Source organism: Dermacentor albipictus, chromosome 5 (genome assembly GCF_038994185.2).
Source record: "Dermacentor albipictus isolate Rhodes 1998 colony chromosome 5, USDA_Dalb.pri_finalv2, whole genome shotgun sequence".
NCBI lineage: Eukaryota > Metazoa > Arthropoda > Arachnida > Ixodida > Ixodidae > Dermacentor > Dermacentor albipictus.
In genome coordinates this window covers 88984874-89000672 of record NC_091825.1, presented here as the reverse complement: position 1 = coordinate 89000672, position 15799 = coordinate 88984874, and the positions used below count along the sequence as shown (strand labels likewise).

The 15799-nt window shown below is 45.6% G+C and overlaps 1 protein-coding gene and 1 long non-coding RNA gene across 2 annotated transcripts in view; both read right to left on the bottom strand.

Moving 5' to 3' along the window:
- The window catches only part of LOC135906872 (uncharacterized), a 151451-nt gene that overhangs the window by 128799 nt on the left and 6853 nt on the right, over positions 1-15799 (bottom strand). The gene's annotated exons all lie outside the window — the stretch shown is intronic.
- On the bottom strand, positions 1778-5137 carry LOC135906913 (uncharacterized). The gene is made up of 2 exons (XR_010565851.2): positions 4353-5137; positions 1778-1869 (listed from the first exon to the last, which is right to left on the bottom strand). It is a non-coding gene; the product is annotated as an uncharacterized lncRNA (long non-coding RNA).

Sequence of the window (15799 nt, the reverse complement as noted above, 5' to 3'; positions counted from 1 at the left end):
CCGAAGACGCCGCCAGAAAGCAAGGACTGGCCGCCGTCTGAGGAAGAGGGGTACTGAGGGTCAGTCTCCCAACACCCGCCACACCTGGACCCCATCAAAGACACAATAAAGTTTTATCTCTCTCTCTTGTTGGTTTCATCACTTACACCAGTCATTTTAAGATTAGTCTGTTTAGATATTTGCAACATCTTTACCACACATTGCCTTTCCTTCTCCTTCTGGTTTTGTCTCCCCTCCTTCCTTCAAGTACCGGCATTTTCGCCAATTCCTCGCAGTGAGCAAATGTTGCAATTCGAGGAGCAAGCTAGCAAGCGAGCCTCATGCTTTCGATGCTTGAGCAACTCCCACAGTTATTTATTTTTTTTATTTTATTTATTTATTTATTTAATTCTACTTAGTATACTCACTCACTCACTCACCTTCAGGGCCAGGTGACGTTAAGTAGGGAAGGGAATATATGATAAATATAAACAGAGTGCTGCGATTCTCGCTATTACGCAGCGAATTGCTCCTGGTTATACAATGATAGTTAAGACTAGGTGAATATGCTTATTTTTACACATACCGATTCTTCAGGTAGATTGTTCCAATTAAGGGATTTGCTCTAAATAAAGGACAAGAAAATCAAGGGATAATTTAGCGGTAAATGCGAGAGAAATGCGTGACCATTACGTCGCACCTCTTTGAGCACCCGAATCCATGATTTAAACCGCGACCACCACATTGCAATACACACACACAAACACGATATAAATTTATATTATATATATATATATATATATATATATATTTATTTATTTATTTATTTATTTATTTATATTTACGTCTCGCACCTGACCGGCTTCCCACACTTCACACACGTACACCTTTTAATGCTGACGCATTACAATCGCTGTTGGAAATCACTGCAATAAATCAGCGCTATTATTGCTTGTTTGGTTTTAAGGTGTTATCATTAAAATCAAACAAACAATAACAGTGCTGCATAGTCCAATTCACATTTTGTACTCATGATCGACGCGGTGCGACACGTATGATGGTATAGCTTAAAAAATCGACATCGTCGAGCCACTTCACAGCAATATGCTAGACAAGGAAGGAATAGCATTTGTTTTAAGTATGAACCCACTAATCCAAGAACAAGTTCTGCTAAAGAAGAGCTCAGCTTTTATGGAAGTTATAGTTACATACGGTTCAATTACTTTTAGAAACGATCCCGCCAACGGAACGATTTTGCCCTAGCCCTAGGGATGTAAGCAAGCTTCCATAACTGGGGTTCCATACTGCTGAAGCGAATCCCAATTTAGAAGGAATTAAAGTATCTTATAGAGCAATAACTTCGAAGAAGATGGGGTGTAGGGAAATGTTACTGCTTAAGTAGCCCAGCATGCAGTTGACACTGTTCATACGTTCTGTATGCAGCGCTTTCGCAGCGTTAAAAGTAATCGTCAATTACAAGCTTTGAGATAATAATAATCATCCTCTTTATGTTATGCTTTTGTTGTGCCTAGTGCCTATTCATGCAATGTTAAATTACTAATAGGAGGTCCCCCTGACAGTTCTTGTAACTCCGGGACCTCCTTCTGTACTAATGATGAATGATGAAATACAGCTAGTCGCGGACGCAGCCAGCCCTGCCAGGTGGAACGAAAGCATACAGCACATTGGTGTTTTGGTTGCACTAACAGGGGGAAAAAAAGGAATACAGGGCTTCAAAAAAGTGCAGCCTTTAAGATATCGCTGCACACCGTCGGATATATTTGGTTTCGGGTCTCTGTTTAAAACACAGAAACACAGTGGCTGGATTTATTTAAACAACTTATTTGAGTCGGAGGTGGACGAGGCGACATCCCGCAGACAAGTGTCGTTCTGTAACGAAAAGACGAGAGTTAGGGATACTATGCTGGTTGGGAAACTAGCGAAATGTCGAGCGGTATACGACGCAGCGAGAAAACCATGCGTTTACGGCGAAGTCTAACCTGGCGTCTTTTCAGGCCTATTTTATTGGCGATGTTTGACTTACGTTGTTATTTACAAAGCCATTCGTTGGCTAGAACGCTTAGGAAAAGACGTGATTACGAAGATATATATGAGCGAAGGCTGTCAAGAAGTTACGTGCTGTGCTCTTAGGAACGAGGAACTTTCTGAGTTTGGTCGCGGAAGCCGAATTCACAAATCTTGGCATTCGTAATTGCAGTTTAGTCAGCCAGCCTCGTTAAGAAATTTTCTAATCGAATTGGCTGGCGCCTGACTCTAAGAGCCATGGGTCGAATACAGAAATTTGCCTTTGTAGCTGTTCTCTGGCACTGATCGGCCGCTATGATGTGTTCAGCATGAGGATGGGCTGGAATGTTCTTTTATGCACAATTCTATCGTAAGATCTTTGTGAGTACGGGCCCACCTTAATGGAGTAGCGTAGGAAGCCCATGATACGTTGCTTTTTTAGGAGAAGGTAAACAGTTTAAGTTTTACTGTGATTGAACCAATTGCATGCAACTGAATCAATCTTACAGGAAGACTAGAGTATTGGTGTCAAGAAAATGTGACTGGGTGAAGAAATACAAACAATTCACGCCGGAACTTCTCTGGGAGTTGTCTAGGTAGGCGTAAACAATGCGCCACTTGCTCATCTCGACGCAGCTCGGTGTCATTATCCATGTTATGAAACTTGATTCGACCAGCATAAGTCATTATCAACCTTGATCGATCGTTTTCAACCTTATCGAACGTGATCAGACCTTTATCAACTCTTATCTGTCGTTATCAACCTGGATGTCAAGCGAAGCTGTTGCAAAACCCGCACAAAAAATGCTAAGTGGGGTATGCAATGCTTTAGTGATAGTTCGGATGCTTGCTTTGACCTTGTTCTTTATTGAAACATATGCTGTGCTGTGTGTTGCATCATCATCATCATCATCATCATCCTGGTTACGCCCACTGCAGGGCAAAGGCCTCTCCCATATTTCTCTGACTACCCCGGTCATGTACTAATTGTGGCCAGGTTGTCCCTGCAAACTTCTTAATCTCATCCGCCCACCTAACTTTCTGCCGCCCTCTGCTACGCTTCCCTTCCCTTGGAATCCATTCCCTAACTTTTAATGACCATCGGTTATCTTCCCTCCTCATTTCGTATCCTGCCCATGCCCATTTCTTTTTCTTGATTTCAACTAAGATATGATCAACTCGCGTTTGTTCCCTTACTCTAACTGCTCTTTTCTTATCCCTTAACGTTACACCTACCATTCTTCTTTCCATAGCTCGTTGCGTCGTCCTCAATTTAAATAGAACCATTTTCGTAAGCCTGAAGATTTCTGCCCCGTACGTGAGTACTTGTAAGACACAGCTGTTATAAACTTTTCGCTTGAGGGATAATGGCAACCTGCTGTTCATGATCTGAGAATGCCTGCCAAACGCACCCCAGCCCATTCTTATTCTTCGGATTATTTCAGTCTCATGATCCGGATCCGCAATCACTACCTGTCCCAAGTAGATGTATTCCCTTACCACTTCCAGTGCCTCACTACCTATTGGAAACTGCTGTTCTCTTCCGAGACTGTTAAACATTTCTTCAGTTTTCTGCAGATTAATTTTTAGACCCATCGTTCGGCTTTGCCTCTCCAGGTCAGTGAGCATGCATTGCAATCGGTCCCCTGAGTTACTAAGCAAGGCAATATCATCAGCGAATCGCAAGTTACTAAGGTATTCTCGATTATCTCTTATCCCCAATTCTTGCCACTCCAGGTCTCTGAATACCTCCTGTAAACACACTGGTGTGTTGTATGGGTGACGTCAATGATCGTATGCACTGTTCGTTTCACTTTGCTGAGCGCTTGTACCCTCTGCGTTACGTGGGTTTGAGCCATTGAGATGATGATGATGATGATGATGATGATGATGATGATTTTTTGCTTGCTGACGGGGGTATGAGCCCTTGTTTAGGGTGGTATAGGCCATTGCATTCGTCGTACGTTACAGACGGACAATTTTCGCGTTGGGTAGGCATAGAAATGCTTACGCATTTAAACACAGGTTCCGTGGGCACAAAAAGCTCTTGCACAGAACTGTTCGTCAGAGGAAATGATAGCAAATCCTCATGCTGGACATAAATACAGAGGACATGCAAATAGAGCATGGTGAAAAAATTTTCTATGACAGTGGTCCTAGAACATTTGCTGACTCTGCGCTCACAGCCTGAATTTGAGATTTGCTATCGGTACTAGCGCACGCAACCAGTACCATCATCCTACTGTTTTACTGGCTGCAAACTAAATCTGCGCTGAACTTCGGCTTTTTCGTTCCACCCTCGCTGGGCATACTTCTGTCGCCGACTGAACATTGGAAAAAACTCTTACAGTTCCGACGTCCCCTCGGCGGCGCCATTGTCGACTGCATGCTGCCCTTTTCTTTCATCATCCTCGTCGTACCACTCGCACCGCCTTTCATCATGTCGCCCATCCGTTGGACGGTGCAGTTTGCCCCCGCCTTCATCATGCCCACGCCCATCTTGGCACCCTTCATCCCGGCTTTCGCAGGAGCGGTCGTCGCGCCGCCTTTCATGTCGCCGCTGGCCGCCGTCATGTCCTTCTTCCCGCTCATGTGCATATCTGGCATCGTGCAGTTCTTCGTACCTTGGCCCATCTGATCCGCTTCCATGCTCTCGCTCTCCATGGAATCTTCCTCGTCGTCCTCAGCGGGTGTGCTCGCCGACATCGTCGCGCCCTGCATTTTGTCCCCCGGCGAGCCTTGCTGCTTCCCGGGCTTCATGCTCTCACTGTCCTTCATCACTGCCTTCTTAGTTGTCATGCTCGAGGAGGACTGCAGCATCGAGAGCGCGAAGCATGCAAGGACAAGACCGCGGCAACCCATCATTTTGGTGCTTTCAGCAGTTCCTGTTACTAACGATGGCGTCGGCCACTCAGTTTCAGTCTTACAAAACGTGGGACTTGCTTGGGCGGCCGAGAGCACGGTCACTGAGCAGTTTGATGTGCGCCAAAGGGGCAAAATCAATCTTGGATTAACACAGAATGAAAATGAGCGCGGCGAATGCGTGACTTGGGCACTCACAGAACACGGCGCAACTTTTGTTTGGGAGGTCTTTCGTGAATCCACGTGCATATATATACAATCAGGCACGCATGGTGACGGGCGTTCGCAATGAATGGGCGGTTCCTGGCGCAGTTGGTTTTTTAGGTCGTAGCTGTTTGATCAGCACGCGCCGGCGGATCTCGTGGCAGTCTTTGGATCGCGATACTCGCCGAGAATGGTGGGAGGAGAAAATTCGCGGCTGAAGGTCGGCGGTGAGGGAGGCGGAATAAGGGGTGTTCGCGCGACGTATGTTGCCGAATACAAAGACGTTGAAACATTTGCGCAAGTTACAGGTGGTAACCATACATTTAACGCTAACGCACAACTCGGTACGCGATAGCAAAGCAAGCATTACAAGGAAATTAACGAGCACAACTGAAGCGTGCAGTTTCATTCGCAATACCACGAGTATTACTTGGCTCCATGTGCTCTTTCTGCGACCTTTAGTTAAGAGGCTAGTCCTCAAGGCAGCAGTGCGGTGCTGCTTTGACTTGGTTTCGAAGGTGTTAACGTGCAACAATTATTCCGAAGAAAAAAAAACAGCGAAAACAAAAAAAAAATTATTGGCTACCGAGGTAGCTGCAGTGCTGCAGGATTTTAATGTATTCCCTCTTTCATAATCGCTGCTGTAGCTTCACAACTGACACCCATTAGAGGAGAGTGGCCATGTTGCGCAAGACTGGGTACGCCTTGAGGCCGTAGGTCTGGTGTGACATCTCTATACAATCCTTTTTCAATACCTCGCTTGCGAAACCCATGTTAACAATCTCTTTAGCGTAGCTCTCAATTTAGTCTACGACTGTTTGTATGTGCGCATTTGTGTCGTACACCCGCACTCTTTAAACTCGACGATCACGTCCTCAGTTAAGTCACATTGGTAATTGGTATTATATCAGTAACAAACTAAACTGGTCAGGCCGCGTCACCAGATTTGTTGCTGACACATCCATATCACTAAGCTCTACGAGGTGTTTCCTTTTACTATGCCTTCTGTGTACTCAAAAACTACACGGCACCTTTATACGTTCCGAACTTGAATACCGGCTACAGCAATTTGTAATCCGGAATCTGATTAACACTCTCTTAAGAATGCGAAATCGGCCAGTCATATTCATCATACCGTGGTAGACAGCCCCTAACACAATATTAGTGAAGTCAATTGATCCCTCTGCTCAAATCATTGGCACATCACTGCGAAATTGCTCGGCAGTACCAGTTTCACAACTTGCATGTTTAACCTCTAGCAACTACTAGGATCATTTCTTGTTCCTTCAACCTGCACACGACGTCGCCTTTTATTGCGAAACATCCTCCGAGTCCAGACACGTTTTGGCGGGCAAGCCAATCTCGCCGTTTTCGTGGCAACCAGATGATAGCGCAGTCTAACATTATGTTAGATTGTGATTGGTTATGTGCCACTGGGTTTTAGGCGGGTTTTGTTATATCTTGCCATTAGAAAAATTATGTGTTATAGATATAAACATGCCCCTACAGCCTACAATCTCTACATGACTCTTTGCCACACAGCATCTTTTATTCATACAACTGTTGCGCACAAATCATCAAAGGTTCGCATTACACAGGCGTCAACTACAGTTAAGTCTGTCCAACTTTTTTAAAGTGCACAGCATCTGTGTTCAAGCAATTTTACTAATGTATCTTTTCTGTCTACTGAAATAAAAGGATAGAAGAAACTTCTGCGAACGATTGCTAATAAGCACACTCCCAATAAAGCAAGCAGTTGTATTTTGATTCATCTGGAAACCTCAGAACGCGAATTTTGGCTGTCATTCCCTTTGTTTCCTTTAATTCCGAAGCACCACAACTGCTGGTTATGCCGCTCTTTGTTGCGTTCAATGAATTTTTTCCTGCCTTCAGTAAACGCGTCAATGCATTTTCTATCGTATTTAAAATCAGGAACTCAACATTTTTTAGACTTCCTCTTATGTGGTTGTGTGCTCAGTGTCCATTTATTTTCCAGGTAATGCGGAAACTGCTACACTTTTGTATGCACGCACGTGCGCGTGCACGTACGTGTGTGTGTTCGTGCGCGGTGCGCGCGCGTTCGTTCGTTAGCTCTTCTTTCCTTCGTGCGTGTAAGGAGTGTTTCCACTTACATAATTGCATACAATGCGAGATGTTCTACGCGACGGTGTTATCCGTCTGCCGTATTTCTTATTATTATTAGCGCGTTGCATATTGACTGCGCTGGCCAGCTGCTTGATTGCTGTGAAGTTCATTTCGCCTGATGTGACCTTCCATTCATTGAATAAACTAACGCCAACGCCGTCAACGTATACCTTTTGCTAAAGTTTTCACCACAGCTTTAGACACAGACATGCTTAGAGTCGCGGCCTGACCGTAGTGACACGTGAACGCCATGCTTGGAAGCACAGACGGCACTGATCGTTGGGAGAAACCCGTCTCCGAGATCAGACATGGCCTGTTGACACAGGTTTCCAGGTCGTAACTGCCACAGTGGGCCGCGGCCCCTGTACAGAGACGCACTTGCTGCGAGAGCCTTTTCATCGCGTTATAAATAAGCGCTCCTTCCTGGAGTGGCCAGCGCAGCGGGGCCACGGACGTTTCATCTGCAAATGGCGACCTCGTGCCAAATTTCCCGTGGTGCAGTTTTTTGACCGATTCACGTCCTTGGCTCGAGTCGCGCGAGCTTTGTTCGCGCTGCTCCGAGGCGCTTTCTGTCTGCTTTCATGTCACTGTGTTTCCACAAAGAAGAACCGTGCCTTTCGCAGCAAGAGGCTCTTGTAGATTATGCAGTGAAAAAAGGAAAGAAAATTCACAATTTGGCGTCACTCGGTTTCTTATGCCTCCGGCGTCTACGTGCGCAGAAGCCATTTCACTCGACCGGCTTGTCCACCATGTGAGATAGATCTAAATAGACTGCGAACAGCGATGCAGATACCCGGTAAAGAATTAGACCGGCATCTATGACGTTCCGCTGTTTTCTTTGTCTCCTTTTTTACGTGGAGCCCAAGGAAACTACTAAATAAACAAAAGGACGGAAAAGCAGAAACCGGTAACAATGCTCCTGGATTCTTTTCTTGTGGATATCTCATTCGGTAGCACTGACACATAGAATTGTTATGAGCTTTGCCACAAATTCTCAGCCCACACACGACTTTCACTGGACATGATGTGACACGAGGTCATAGGTGTACAATGACGGGACACTAAAAAAATATCGAAAGCTTCAGCTCCAATACCATATATACACTCAGCAGGTCCGAAGCGTATATATATATATATATAGATACTAGCCCACCCACACCTCGTCGAGCCAAGCAGGGCATGTTGGGCCTCCCTTGATCCTTGCATCTCTCGGCAAAAACGGAACACTGCTTCCTGGATCAACCTATAGACGTTCCGTGCACGTGGTAGACGCCATTCATCCACTGTAAGTGCAGTACTGCTCGAAGCCTTCTGTATACCTCTTCTGCGGCGTTCGACAGAATTCTGAGAGGGTATTGCTTCCTACGGTCTGGAAAGGTTCGTAGTGCATCTGCTACCGCCCTTGGTTTCTCGGGTTAGAATCTCTGCTCAAGGCCTCCTGCAACCATCCGTCCCTGCAGGCGTGCGGCGTAAACTGAAGACACCGTTATTTTGGACAGGCCACCAACGAACGTTTAACGCTTGTGGTTCGGGTCTCTAGATTAGCTCAGCCCGAAGCCTCGAGCAAGACGGCGATGTCCTTCGTGGGTGCAGCAGCCTCGAAGCACGTTTTGCTTGTGATCGCCTGCGCGCTGTTGGCAGGTCTGCCTCTCGTGCATTCGGATGGACCGCGCAACGCGAGTTCGAACGCGACCCTGGGCAACGCAACGCTGACGAGAACGACGCGAAGCAGGTCTGACGTCATCGTCGTGCAACCGGCCTGCTGCGGACAGGCTCCGGCGGCTCCCGCGCGCGCACCGGCCCCTACGACGTTGGGTCCGCTGTTCTTTTTGGGCCGGTTCGGCATCGGCTTCCAGCCGCCTTCCATACGACTCGTAGGCGGCATCGACACCCAGTTTGGACGCCGCTGACGACGGCAAACACGGCGCGCCGTTTCCACGTTGCCCAGCTGCATGCCACGGCTGGAAGACCCTGAAAGCTGAAAATGGCGAGTCACGAATAAATAATTCACTGTAGGCAGTTCTGTGCATCTTTGTGTTGAGTGTTATAGAGAAGAGCGATATTCATTGCTGTGTTATTTGGTAGCTTTTGCTTGTAAACGTATCTAAAATGCAAGCGAAGAAATCCAATGGGACTACAAAAGTATACCTATCTACATATAATCATTTATGCCATGGCCCACACTTGTTAGATACACAAAAGCTTGCACAATGGAGAGTCTTGAAAACTCAGTCGTTATAATGCAGCTGATACTGAGAATCTACAGCAACACATCTGAAATGTACCAATTTTAGTAAAGGTGCTGGAGTTTATAAAAAGAATTATTACCTACGCAATTTCATGTGTTCACACCGGCATTTCGTAAGGTGAGATAATTGCGCGCAGCCTGCCCACTCTGCTGCGCCCACAGGGTTTGACCGGATTTGAATGGCGTGGGCTCCTTCACCAGGACATTTCCCCGCTAAAGAAATCCAAGTGTCGGGCTGAGCGACGCCTGTACTCGTTTGGATAACCGGTGTGTTTAGGTGGAAACTCAACTACGAAACCACGGTTGCAGCCATCATGTACTGTGCAAGTGGGATCACTCCCATGCACGCATCCTGGCACTCAGTTTCGTACATAAGGAGCTGTTTTCTTCTTCGATGCGATCATCTAAATCAATCGGTAGTAAATGCACGATTCCTTGCTGCAGACGAAAATAACCTTTCTATGTTCGGAAAAGACACCTACACATTAGAATAAGATGATACGATTGAGTAACAGAATGCCTCTATAGCGACAGGACGCAACAAGGAAGGAGCACCTCAGGGCTTCCTGTGCTTCTTGTACAACATGCACGAGTTGTTATCTAACCACATTATCGGAACCACAGACAGATATTCGTTGGAGTACTTAACGCCTCGAGAATGGCTAGTATACTCGAAGAGCCCACAACACATGTTTTAAGTATAGCGCATACGTAAATTAAGAAGTGCCAATGTCTAAACGCCAAGGTTCATTTGAGTAGCCGCACATCTAGAAGAAACAGCTCAGAAACTTAGACTACTGGTTTCGTTTTCAATCCGCTCGTGTATTTCGTTTTTCGAGGAGCACACTTATGTTATTTCCACGTCGCACTTTCTACAATCACAATTGTGTATACGGTGCCTTCAGTGACCTGTGCGTCACTCGGCCTAGCTCGCATAGGTTTCTATGAAACATTGGAGGGCTTCTATTCCTTTTCAAAGCATCTGCCCCGGCGGTATTGGCGGCGAGGAGTTACGGAGCCGCCATCTATCGGAAGCGCCTCGCTGGCGTAGTATGAGGGATCACGCGGCGCGCTCCTCATAGGTTTTGCTGTCAGCGCTCACTGAAAACACCACGCGCGAGCTCTCCTGGACATTTCTGTGAGTACTTTCGAAACAAGAAAAGTTTCTTACTGTCTAAATAATAATCTTGGGCAAACTGAAAGCACAGAATCGTTCACAGACGCTGTATCTTTACCGAATACGTACAGTGAACGCCACTGTGCCCGGTCGCCGCGATGGAGTCTCCTGAACCGGCTTCTTGCGTGGAAGGTAGGTAAAAGCTGAGAGCAAGCTATGTGAAGTATGTTCTTATAGTGTTTGTATAACTAAGTGGAGCGTAATAGAACGAAGCCTCAATGCAGCGATCGCGCAGATTCGCAGCGACCGACTGCGCGTCTGCATGCTTGTCCGCGCACTGTTTCGTTTTCGCCGCGTGCACGTTTTTCACCGTGCCATGAGCTTCAGGCCGCACAATATGAGCATTTGACAGTATACAAGCAACCATTGTTGCGTGGGCGCTATCAGAGCTGTGCAAAAATAATTTAATTGTAGAGACTTCGAAGCGTACGGGGACTGTGATGTGTCGTCGCGACGATTCAATCTTTCTTTTTTCTAAATTCTTTGACCTTTCAATATTATTTCTCGAGTTGTGTTGCACTGTATGTTTATCGGTGTTCTCAGCGTGCAATTCCCCGCTGCTCCGTTTTTTGTAATCCAGGGCCGGTATTTTGTAGCGATGCCTTTTCTGATTCTATGCTTTTTCAGGCTTTTCGCGCTTGGCCAGTGGTCAGAGCGACGGCCTGCCCACATTATCAACGGGATCAGGCGGCCGTGTGTGGTGCATGATAAGAATAGCATGGAATAAGGCATAAGGCATCGCTACAAAATAGCGGCCCAGTGCATTAATTCATAACAGAAACATGACCATATGCCATGCTTTTTTTAAATGTGCTTCTTACCGCTGCCTTTCCACTCCACTGAACTTGCCAGTATCTTTAGCATCGACAAGTTCATAGACCAAACCGTCATGACATTAGTCGGGCAGCGGACTCGGGCGAGCGTCTCAGTGCGCCTTTTCAGAACATCGCAGACCGGGCGCCGTAGCAGAAATCTTCCTCGCGTCTGTGCATGCTGCATACCCGAGTTGTAGCTGATGACTGTTTGCCAGTTTTATGTTTCGCGAGCTAAGCTTCACACAGCTTCTTGTCCTGCGGCTACGTGTGAATAAGGCTGACACCGTGCTCCGTTGCGTGCGTCCGGCATTGCGGCACCGAGCAGTAGCCTACCATGTTGTGCGCCTTCAAAGGCAGCCACTACCTATTGTAGTGCTTTCAAGCGTTGTAAAGGAGACACTCTAAGCGACAAAATCTCGCCACTAAATAAGGACCGCAACGTACGAGGGAACTTAAACTCTCGTTTTCAGCTCGCTTCGGCGCGCTCGAAGCAGCCAACGCGGCCGCTATGTCCACGTGATCCCTCCTAGCACGTCACGCCGACGGTGGCGCCAGCTTTTCCAGTGGTGGAGCTCGAGGCAAATAGTGGTGAAAAGGTAAGCCGTACTGGGAAGCATGTTGGAAACCGTAAGAAGTAGTTCCGCAGGCTCTTTCTAATGGCCCTCCTGTGGAACAACTTGGTAACAGTAACACTCGCATTTTGTTTGTCATTGGTAAGCAACAAGGTGAACAATTCCGGGGCGTTTACAATGCACACACATGGAGATTTTTACATATACGCGCCTCCAAATTAAAGCATCGTAGAGTCCATGAATGTGATTTAGAACGTTTGCAAGCACTTTCGTGTGATACACGCTTAAAAATGTGTTGTTTAAAACCATTTACTGGCATAGTTTTGACGAAGAAGCAGATAATATGTGCTGCGTTTTCAACGTCAAGACAGACGTCCCTGTGGTCCAGTTTCAGTATGGATGCTGGGAAAAAAAGTAGGACAGGGAAATTGAAGATTCAAAGTTAGCAAACGTAAATTTCCAAAGACGTTCTCCTCGTGGTCCGGAAATGAAGACAGCATAATAAAAAAAAAACTTGAGTTTCATTGCTCAATCGACATCGTGGAAGAGAGTGCCAGACAAGGTCAGTGCATATGACAGCTAAGGAATGGGACGCAACAGCGCAGTTTAGTGAGTGTCATTTCAACTGGACGAGCCTTACCTAATTTCCTACTCCAAAGTAATAGCAATTGTTCATATTCAAGTAAAATGTGTGACATGGAATTTTGCCAACAAAAGAATGGCACATCGGAAATTGGCCGCTGGTTGGAATGGACCAAAACACGAAGCCGGCAAAGGGAAACTTCAGACATGCAACCAAGTATTTCAATTAAAAATATATATTTGTGCCCAGGAATTCAGACCAACAGAAAAAGGCAAATATGAGAAGGTAGATAGAAGGTAGAAGAGGTAGATAGAGGTAGAATGTTTCTTATGATATGGGGATTACCTGGTGTTGTAAGCGCAGAGCACCACGACGTGATTAGTGCTAGTTAATGAAAGTATGGGATTAAGTATGCGCAAGGTTATAATTACAGCCATGAACAATGCCAGAAATATGAGGATGAAGTTTGGCAGACGAACAGAAAAGGGTAAATACTAAAATGACGCGCATTTTCTATAGAAAATGCGCGTCATTTTAGTATTTACACTACGGCCATTTCTTGACACTGAGAAGTGTCGGGCAGCTTTTACATCTCATCACACCACATCACATCGCATAACTTTATTTTCCTTTGAGACCCTTTTTCGGGTGTTACATAAGGGGTGGGGTTTACAAAATGCAGCCGTTTGCAACGGTCGAAAACGTTTATGGGCAGGTTATGACATGTTCCTATGGGTGGGCAGCGCGACCCGGACGAAGGACGAGAGGAAGTACACAACACGAGCGCAGCCCTCTCATCCTTCCTCTCGTTCTTCGTCCGGGTTGCGCTGCCCACCCATAGCAACAAGTTCAATCACAAACTCGCCCAGCTTGCCATCTTAATTCAGGTTATGACAGCGACATGATGGGGAAGGCCGTACTAGTCAGTTGCTGCTCGTGAAAAAAAAAAAGGAATTCATGAAGGTTTGGGCACGAACTCGTGGACGCAAAACTTGAAGAGAATGACCGATGCGACGGGATCTGCGTGGTTGGGGTAAGCGGACGTATGGTTCTTGTCTTAGTGATGAGTAAAGGAACTTGCGATACAAGACAAGACTGGCAATGCGGCGGCAAGCAGAAAGATTGCCCGAACCTGATTGCAATTTTAGAGATGATATGCAAACGTCGTATTAGTCTGAAGAGTGAGTGAACCTGGTAGCCCGGTTTTGTGCAGCTTCGATGGCATTTGTTATATATGCTTGATGAGGATTCCAGATGACCGATGCCTATTCAAGTTTAGTTTTAATTACTGAAACGTAAGCTTGTAGTTTGACGTGTTGTGGAGCTTCTGGCAGGCGGCGTTTTAAGAAATCTAGTGTTTAATTAGTTGATGATATCAGGTTAGTCACCTGTAGACGCCAGGATTAATTTTCATAAATGGTGATACGTAAGTATTTGTAAGACTGGACGAGGTCAACGGAGGAGCTAGAAACGGTATATTCGAAAACAAAGGGTTTGCGACTGCGGTGAAAAGACATGTACTTACAGTTGTTCCGGATGAGTGTCATCATCCACTGCGAACACCAGTTTAGCACATTGTTTAGGTCTGCCTGAAGGGATTCTTGGTCAAAAGAGTTAGTCACTGAGCAATAAGTAACGCAATCGTGGGCGAACAAGCGGATACAACAAGGTACATGCTGGGGTAAGTCGTTAATGTAAATGAGGAATAACAAGGGGCCGAGGATAAAACTGTGCGGGACGCCGGAAGTCACTGGAAGCGGGTTCGAGGGTTGGTTGTTAATGAAGACAGACCGAGAGCTAAGCGTGAGAAATCCGTTAATCCACGTTATATATCGATGTAGGTTCAGCTGGGAAAGTTTAAGAAGCAAGCGTTGATGAGGTACTTTATCGAACGTTTTAGCGAAGTCTAGGAAGATGGAATCAGTTTGTAAATTAATGTCAAGGTTGGCGTGAATGTCATGAAAAAAAATGGCTAGTTGAATTTCACACGAAACACCCTTACGAAATACATGCTGTCACGGATGGAAGAAGTTATGGGAATCTAAAAATGGCATGATTTGGAAGTAAATGATATGTTCCATGATCTTACAGGGTATACTTGTTAATGAAATAGGCCGATAATTAAGAGGTGAATCAGTAGTAGCTGTTTTGTGCACGGGAATGACCTTCCCCACGTTCCAGTCGTCTGAAATTGATCCTTCAGAGAGTGAGTGTGAAAATAACAGAGAGAAAATACTGGAACAGATTAGGTTAGTGTTTTTCAATATTATTGAATTGCTGACATCTATGCTAATGACAGATGACTTTTTTTATTTTATTTACTATGCACGAAATTCCTCTACTGCTGAACGCTGTGGCATCCATGGCTGCAGTAATTCCATGGCTGAGGTTAGGCGGTAATGTGAAACATGGTGCTTTAGATTCGTCAGTAAAAACAGATGTAAATGCATTGTCAAAGGTGTCTGCACAGTTGGTATAGGTCATGATTACACCAGCATTCTTAGTCAGGGTGACAGTGCACGTTTCCTTTGGGTTTATCACCTTTCAGAATTTCTTGCGTCTGTCGACTATCATTTTTGGTAGCTCTACTTCGTAAAATGAGCGCTTAGCCCTTCTAATCGCTGCCAAGTATGTGTGTTGAGCTTCATAGTACTTTGCCCCCGCTTGTGGGTTTGCATGGCGCTTAGTTGTTCCAAATGCGCGTTTTTTATTGTTTTCGAGTCTTTTTCGTGTCCTTGTTAGCCAGGGTTTCTGATTACTCTTTGGAAAACTGCATGTTGGGATGTATTTATTCATTCGTTCGATAACTTTATGTTCGAAAAGTGTCCAGTTTTAATTTACACTTTTCGGATGAAAGGTCGTTCCATAGACTGACGAAAAGTTAGTTATTTCTGTGTTGACTGCTTCGTAGTTTCCTTTATCGTATAGCCTAATAGCTGCCTGTGAAGTTTGTTTTAATACAGGTGAGAAGTTAAAATTGGCATGGATTACTTTATGATTTCTCGGAGGCATATAATGGATTTAAGGCTGTCAGGATGAGTGGTCAGTATGAAGTCCAGAGTGTTCGCTGCTTCCTCTGCGACGTGTGTCAGTTCGGATAAAAGTTGGGTCAAGTTAAAATTGAGGCAAATATCATTGATGTCTTTCGGCTCTTCTTGACTAACTATAGGCAGAGGTTGATTACTCCAG